This window comes from Dasypus novemcinctus, chromosome 20 (assembly GCF_030445035.2).
Source record: "Dasypus novemcinctus isolate mDasNov1 chromosome 20, mDasNov1.1.hap2, whole genome shotgun sequence".
In the NCBI taxonomy this organism is placed as follows: Eukaryota; Metazoa; Chordata; class Mammalia; order Cingulata; family Dasypodidae; genus Dasypus; species Dasypus novemcinctus.
Genome location: NC_080692.1, coordinates 1,744,874 through 1,751,504, shown reverse-complemented (window position 1 = coordinate 1,751,504; position 6,631 = coordinate 1,744,874).

Genomic DNA, 6,631 nt, shown 5'->3' with positions numbered 1-6,631 from the left:
CAATAACACTGACAACCTACACACAATTTTCCTACTAATTAGCATTTTACATTACTGTAGTACAAGTCAAAATTGTTGGACTAATATTATTAGAATTATACTTTTGGCTAAAGTTTATAGTTTGCATTGAGGACCACTCTTTGCCCTATACAGTTTATGAGATTTTTCCTTTGTTACTGTTATTTCAATTTTTGTTTGGTTTAATATTTTTTGATTTTTTAAATGTTATCATGTAACATATACACAAAACATAATTTTAACATTTCACTCAATTTCAAATGTGCAATGCAGCAAAGTTAATTACATTCACAATGTTGCAAAGTCATCACTACCAACCATTAACAAAGCTTTTCCATTTTTTGCTTCATTTAATTAAATTAAATTAATTTAAATAAACCATTTAATCACTGACATTGTTTTAAACCAGAGGAATTAGGCAAAGCAGAAAAAAAAAGATAAACAAATTGGAAAGGATGAAGTATAACTTTTTTTATTTGCAGATAATATAATCCTATACAGTGAAAATCATGAAAAGTCCATCCATCACACTACTATGCAAAAGCAAGGAATTTAGCAAAGTGGTGGACTCTAATTTTGAAACTTAAAAATCAGTAGCATTTTCTAAACTAATAATCAAATACCTGGAAGGAAATAAAGAAAGCAATACATTTCCAACAGCAACTAAGGGATTAAATATCTAGATATGAATTTAAAGCAGATGTAAAGGACCTTACACAAAACAAAACAAAAACAAAATGCTGAGAGAAGTTAAAGAAGAATAAAATACATGGAAAGATATTCCATATTCTTAGATTGGAAAACTAATTATTGTTAAATGTAAATTTTACCCAAACCTATTTCCAGATTCAATTCAATCCTAATCAAACTCTCAACAATTTTTGCAAAAGGATATCCAGTTGTCATATCCCCATTTATTGAAAAGACCATACTCTACAAATTGGATGGTATTGACACCTTTGTCTAAATCCAACTAGCTATAGGTGCATGGGTATATTTCTGAACTCTCATTAATACTCCATTGGTCTATATGTCTATCCTCCTACCAGTACCAAGTTGTTCTGAATACTGTAACTTTCTAAAATATTTTCAGATTATGAATTGTGAGTCATCCAACTTTATTCTTCTTGTTGAAGATTGTTTTAGCAGCTAGAGAATTTTTGCAATTCCATATGAATTTGAAGATCATATTTCCATTTCTGAAAAACAATTAAAGGAATATTTATTGGGATTGATTTGAATCAATAGTTTCCTTTCACTGTACTGATGCTTTACGTATATTGCATCTTATAAATCTCAGACAGAATATGTCAAACAAAAGTTTCCATAAAAGAGAATAATAGTAGCTAACTACTCTTTTTATGGAGTTATATAAAGTCTGGAAAATTTAACCAGGGATACAAAGGATGGCCATGAGTTACCTAAGTGAAAAGGAAAAAAAAAAAGTTAATGTTGATGGGTAGCATATAACATAATCTTATTGGGAAATGTCTTGTGAATGGAAAAGTGGAATAAGACCTATCAATTTGAAATGTAGTAATGAGGTGGGAGAGGGATGTAATCAAGATTGCATAGGAAAATGGACTTTGGCCCAGTGGTTAGGGCGTCCGTCTACCATATGGGAGGTCCGCGGTTCAAACCCCGGGCCTCCTTGACCCGTGTGGAGCTGGCCATGAGCAGCGCTGATGCGCGCAAGGAGTGCTGTGCCACGCAAGGGTGTCCCCCGCGTGAGGGAGCCCCAAGCGCAAGGAGTGCGCCCGTGAGGAAAGCCGCTCAGCGTGAAAAGAAAGAGCAGCCTGCCCAGGAATGGCGCTGCCCATACTTCCCGTGCCACTGACGACAACAGAAGCGGACAAAGAAACAAGACGCAGCAAATAGACACCAAGAACAGACAACCAGGGGAGGGGGGGGGGAAATTAAATAAATAAATAAATCTTTAAAAAAAAAAAAAGATTGCATAGATGGACAGGGTCTTATTGATTAACTATTAAATTTATCCCAAGAAAAATGGGGATGCACAGAAATGTAGTTAGTAGGAGAGTCATTTGATGGGATTCACATTTCAGAAAGATTATTCTAGCTTCTGTGTGATGATGGACTGGAGAAGGAGCAAGAGTAGATTAAGTGGAACATAAAAAGAATCCAGGCTATGGAAAGAAATATATTAATGACTGTTGAATTAATAATAAATTAGAAAAATAAATAAATTAGATATGTGAGGTTGAGGGTCTGAAATGAAGCCCAGGGTTGACTAAAGAACTGGCTTAAGTACCAGGGGTAGTGACACCATTTTTATTAAGACTTGGGTTCCATGCAGAGGAAGAGAGGCACTAGGCTGGACCCAATCTTGAAGGTCTTTTAATGCTGGCCTAGGAGGCATGTACTTCCTTTGGAAGTCATTAAGTCAAGACATTCACCTTGTTACCATGTGTGGTTTAAAGCAGAATGAGCACAGACCCTAGTGAACAAGGTAAAAGGAGAGAAGTGACCTGAATTATTGGAAGTCTGGTGTAGAGGAAAACTGGCTGGTGTTTGGCAGCTACTTCAGAGTTACAGCTAAGCTAGAAGGCAAAAACAAATGATATTGAAGCAGCATAAGTGGGATCCAACAGGGGAGGGAATGGAAAAAGAATTAAACAAAAGCAAATAGGATGTCAAATTGACCTCCACTTCAGGGAATAAAAAGAATTAGTGCCAGACAAGTGACAAAGCCCAGGAATGTGTTACTTTTAACATTTAATATGAACCCTTCACATGATTATTTTCTTATACAGTACCTTCATAATTAAGTGTTTCTGTCAATTCAATGAATCCTGAATTCAATGCAAATACTTCCTTGTTTGTATTATTGTGTTCTGCTTTGGCACTTTGTCAGGGATCTCATCTCTGTGGTTTTCTGGTAAAAAGAAAAAAACCTTCATAGTCTGCAAGTTCACCACAATGTATCTATGGGTGGTTTGATTTTTATTCACTCTACCTATCACATATTGGGAATCTTTTAAATGGAAAAAAATCTATCAAACATTTTGTAAATTTCTCCTGCATTATTTCTTCAAATTTGCATTTTCTGTTATTTACACTGCTTTTTCTGTCTCAATCATTTTTAGTGATAGAATAACTCTAGAGAACCTCTGTAAGTCTTATTTTCTTTATTTTTATTCATCTCTTTCATACTATATTGTGAATTCTTGATAATTTCCACACTACTATGTCTCAATTGCCAAAGCTCTGATGACTATGTGCAGTTCAGGTAAAGATTTTGTTCATATTTAAATTGTATAATTTCTTTGACTAGTATATACATTGTTTTCAAGCTTTCTAATTTTTCTTTGTCATATCTATCTGTTCTTGATTTGTATATGCCTTTTTGTTTTTAATTGTATTTTTGAAGATTCAGAGATCACAAAAAAAACTTTACATTAAAAAAAATAAGAGGTTCCCATATACCCCACACCCCAGCCCAACCCACTCTCCCCACATCAACAACCTCTTTCATCATTGTGGCACACTGATTGTATTTGATGAATATGTTTTGGAGCACAGCTGCACTGCATGGGATAATAGTTTACACTCTCCCCCAGGCCATTCAGTGGGGTGTGAGAAGATATATAATGTCCAGCAACTGTCTCTGCAATATCATTTAGGACAACTTCAAGTCCCAAAAATGCCCCCACATCACACCTCAAAGAACCAAAGAACTTTATGTATAAAAAGAACCAAATAGTATGAAATAAAAGGCATATACATCTCTCACATGCTTCTCTGAGGAGCTTACATATACTTCATTTAAATTCATGTTTAAATTCACATTAGCTATATTTTTCCTGAGTGAATTAATCTCCTATTTGTTGACTACCAAGCTGTCTTTATTATTAATAATTTTCCTCATGTAACTGGAATATTAATATGCTATCTTGAGTTGAATTAAAGGTTTTTCTCTCTCCTTCGAGGATTCACTCCTGTGTGCTTCAATGAGCTCTCATGAACATTTAACCCAGAAGTAAGATTTCCATAAATATTCAAGTATAGTTTTTAAAATTACAAGCTCAGTCCTCTGTGATGTGTTATTTTTTAACAAATCAATTTTATTGTTACTTATTAATAAAACATAAATTTATCCAAATTGTACAATCAATGGTATTTGGTGTAATCACATATTTGTGCATTCATTACTTCAATCATTCTTAGAGAATTCTCATTTTCAAATAATAATAAAAATTTTTAAAAAACAAACAAAACTCATCACTTCTTGATCTCTCTATGCTTCCCCTTTGATACATAGTTGCTCTTCTTTTTCCTTCTCTCTATTATATTTGTATTTATATTTTATAAAACTTTCTTATATATATAATATACTGTTATCTTTTATGTATGTTTATAATTTCTTCTGTATGTTCCCTCAGTTGTCTTATTTTTTTCACTTAATTTTCCATGTAGCATTGGGTTACAGAAAAATCTCTTTGAAAATATAGGAGATTCCCATTTATTCCACCCCACCCCCTTGTCATATTTTTCCCTATTAAGAACATCTTGTAACACTGATATAAAGAGAGTGATCACCAGAGTTTCTGAAGGGAGGGAGAGGGAAGAATAGGTGCAACCATGGCATTTTGGGGACATTGGAATTGTTCTGCATGATTTTGCATTGACAGTTACAAGCCATTATAAATGTCAAAACCCATAAAATTGTACAGTGCAGTGTAAACCATAATGTAAACTATAGACTATGGTTAGTAGCAATGCTTCAATATGTATTCACCAATTGTCACAAGTGTTCCACACTAATGAAAGATGTTAATAATATGGGAAAATATGAATGGGGAATATAGAATGACACATGGGTATTTTCTATGTTTTTCTATAACATTTCCAAAATCTAAAACTTCTTTAAAAATTATGTTAAAAAAACTCCAAGCTCATACACTGAAAATTCTATTTATAACAGATTCAAAAGATATAAAGGCTTTCATCTACCTCTCAGATTCTAGATCTATCACCTCTCTGAACAAATGCATTGCTCCACATTCATAAACCTTTTCCACAGTCCCATATCAATGCTTGGAGTCTCAGTCCCTGACCCCACACTCTTCCACATATGCCTCCTTCAGCATATCTAGAACCAAGCAGTAATTTCTTCTTGGGAAATTGGAATAATCAAAGTTTCAGCCACCAAACCAAAATGTGCTATTCCCAAAGCTTAGAACTCCCTGCCTTGATCATCGACTCACTTGTAAGTGTATGTGCCTGCCCAATGGACACATCTTTAAATTCCTTCCAAGTTAGTTAGCATAAGCTCTTTATTTTTTATGTCAGCATAGTAGAAATCTATAGTTGTTGCCTCTGTCATAGATATTTGATGTGGTAGAGTATGTGGGGTGCTTTCCAACTACTTTTCTCTGCCTTACTAGAGAAAAGACAAGAATTTTCAACATAAGGCCATATTCCCACAAAAGTGCAAATATTAGAGGAAACCAATCTGGAGGTGGAGGAATGGATCAATATAACTTGCTGATCTATGGTTTTAGCATGATTTATAAGGACTGAGGAGTAGATAGGGGTGTCAAATTTTCAGGAATTCATAATGCACTTTCATATCTACATTGTTTTTAAGTTACTGATTTGTAAGTTTTGATTTTAGCATGACTGTTGCTTATCCAGGCAGGGATGCATTGACTTGTGGGTGGCTCTGATCAAGTGAATGGCATGCAGATTAATGTCTGCCACATAGGGTATGTTCTGTGGTTACCCTGGGACCTACATGTTTTAGGCTGCCTATCTCTATGGACTCTGGAGTGCATGATTCCTGGATGCACTTGCCTAAAACTTGACAAGCATGAGCCCTTCATGACAAACTTGATAAGCATGAGCCCTTCATGACACAGCATTTTTCTGATGCGAAGAACACCAGTTCATTGACTAGACCTGCTGTATTGACAAGGGTTCGATTAAATCTGCCTGGAGAGGAGGTGGTCCCTAGAGCCTTACTATCCATGGACTAGATGAAATCATAGAACCTACAGGTGAGGCAGACGTGCCAAAAATGTTTTCAACCATTGCTTTTCTCCTGGACACAGGACCTCAGATGCAGAGCCCAAGGGCAAAATATGTTCCAGTTCCCCCTACTATCTTTGAGGATATGGAAAAGTTTAGTAAAAAGAAATCCCACAATGATGAAAGAGGTTATTGATGTGGAAGAGTGGTGTGAGGGGGTTGGGGGGTATATGGGGACTTCTTATATTTTTTGAATGTAACAAAAACAAATATGGAGAGAGAAAAATAAAAGAAGTCTTTGGAGAAATTAGATTTCCCATTCCAGGTCTTAATAATATCCTGCACACACACACATATATATTAATATATATCTGTTTGAGGCTACAAGTTTCATTTCAGCTCTGTCTGATAAATACCTTGCACACACTTAAAGCTTTGGCTGTAATTCATGGAGACACTTCTGAGATGTACCCAGTGATTTTTCTTTTCCTTCTTCAGCTTCCCCTCTCTGCATGGCGATTAACTGATCCTGCCTGCTTCCACAGAATGAAACCCAGTGTATTTAAGAATGGAGATATGATTATAGGTGGGGTTTTCCCCCTTTATACATTTATAACAAATG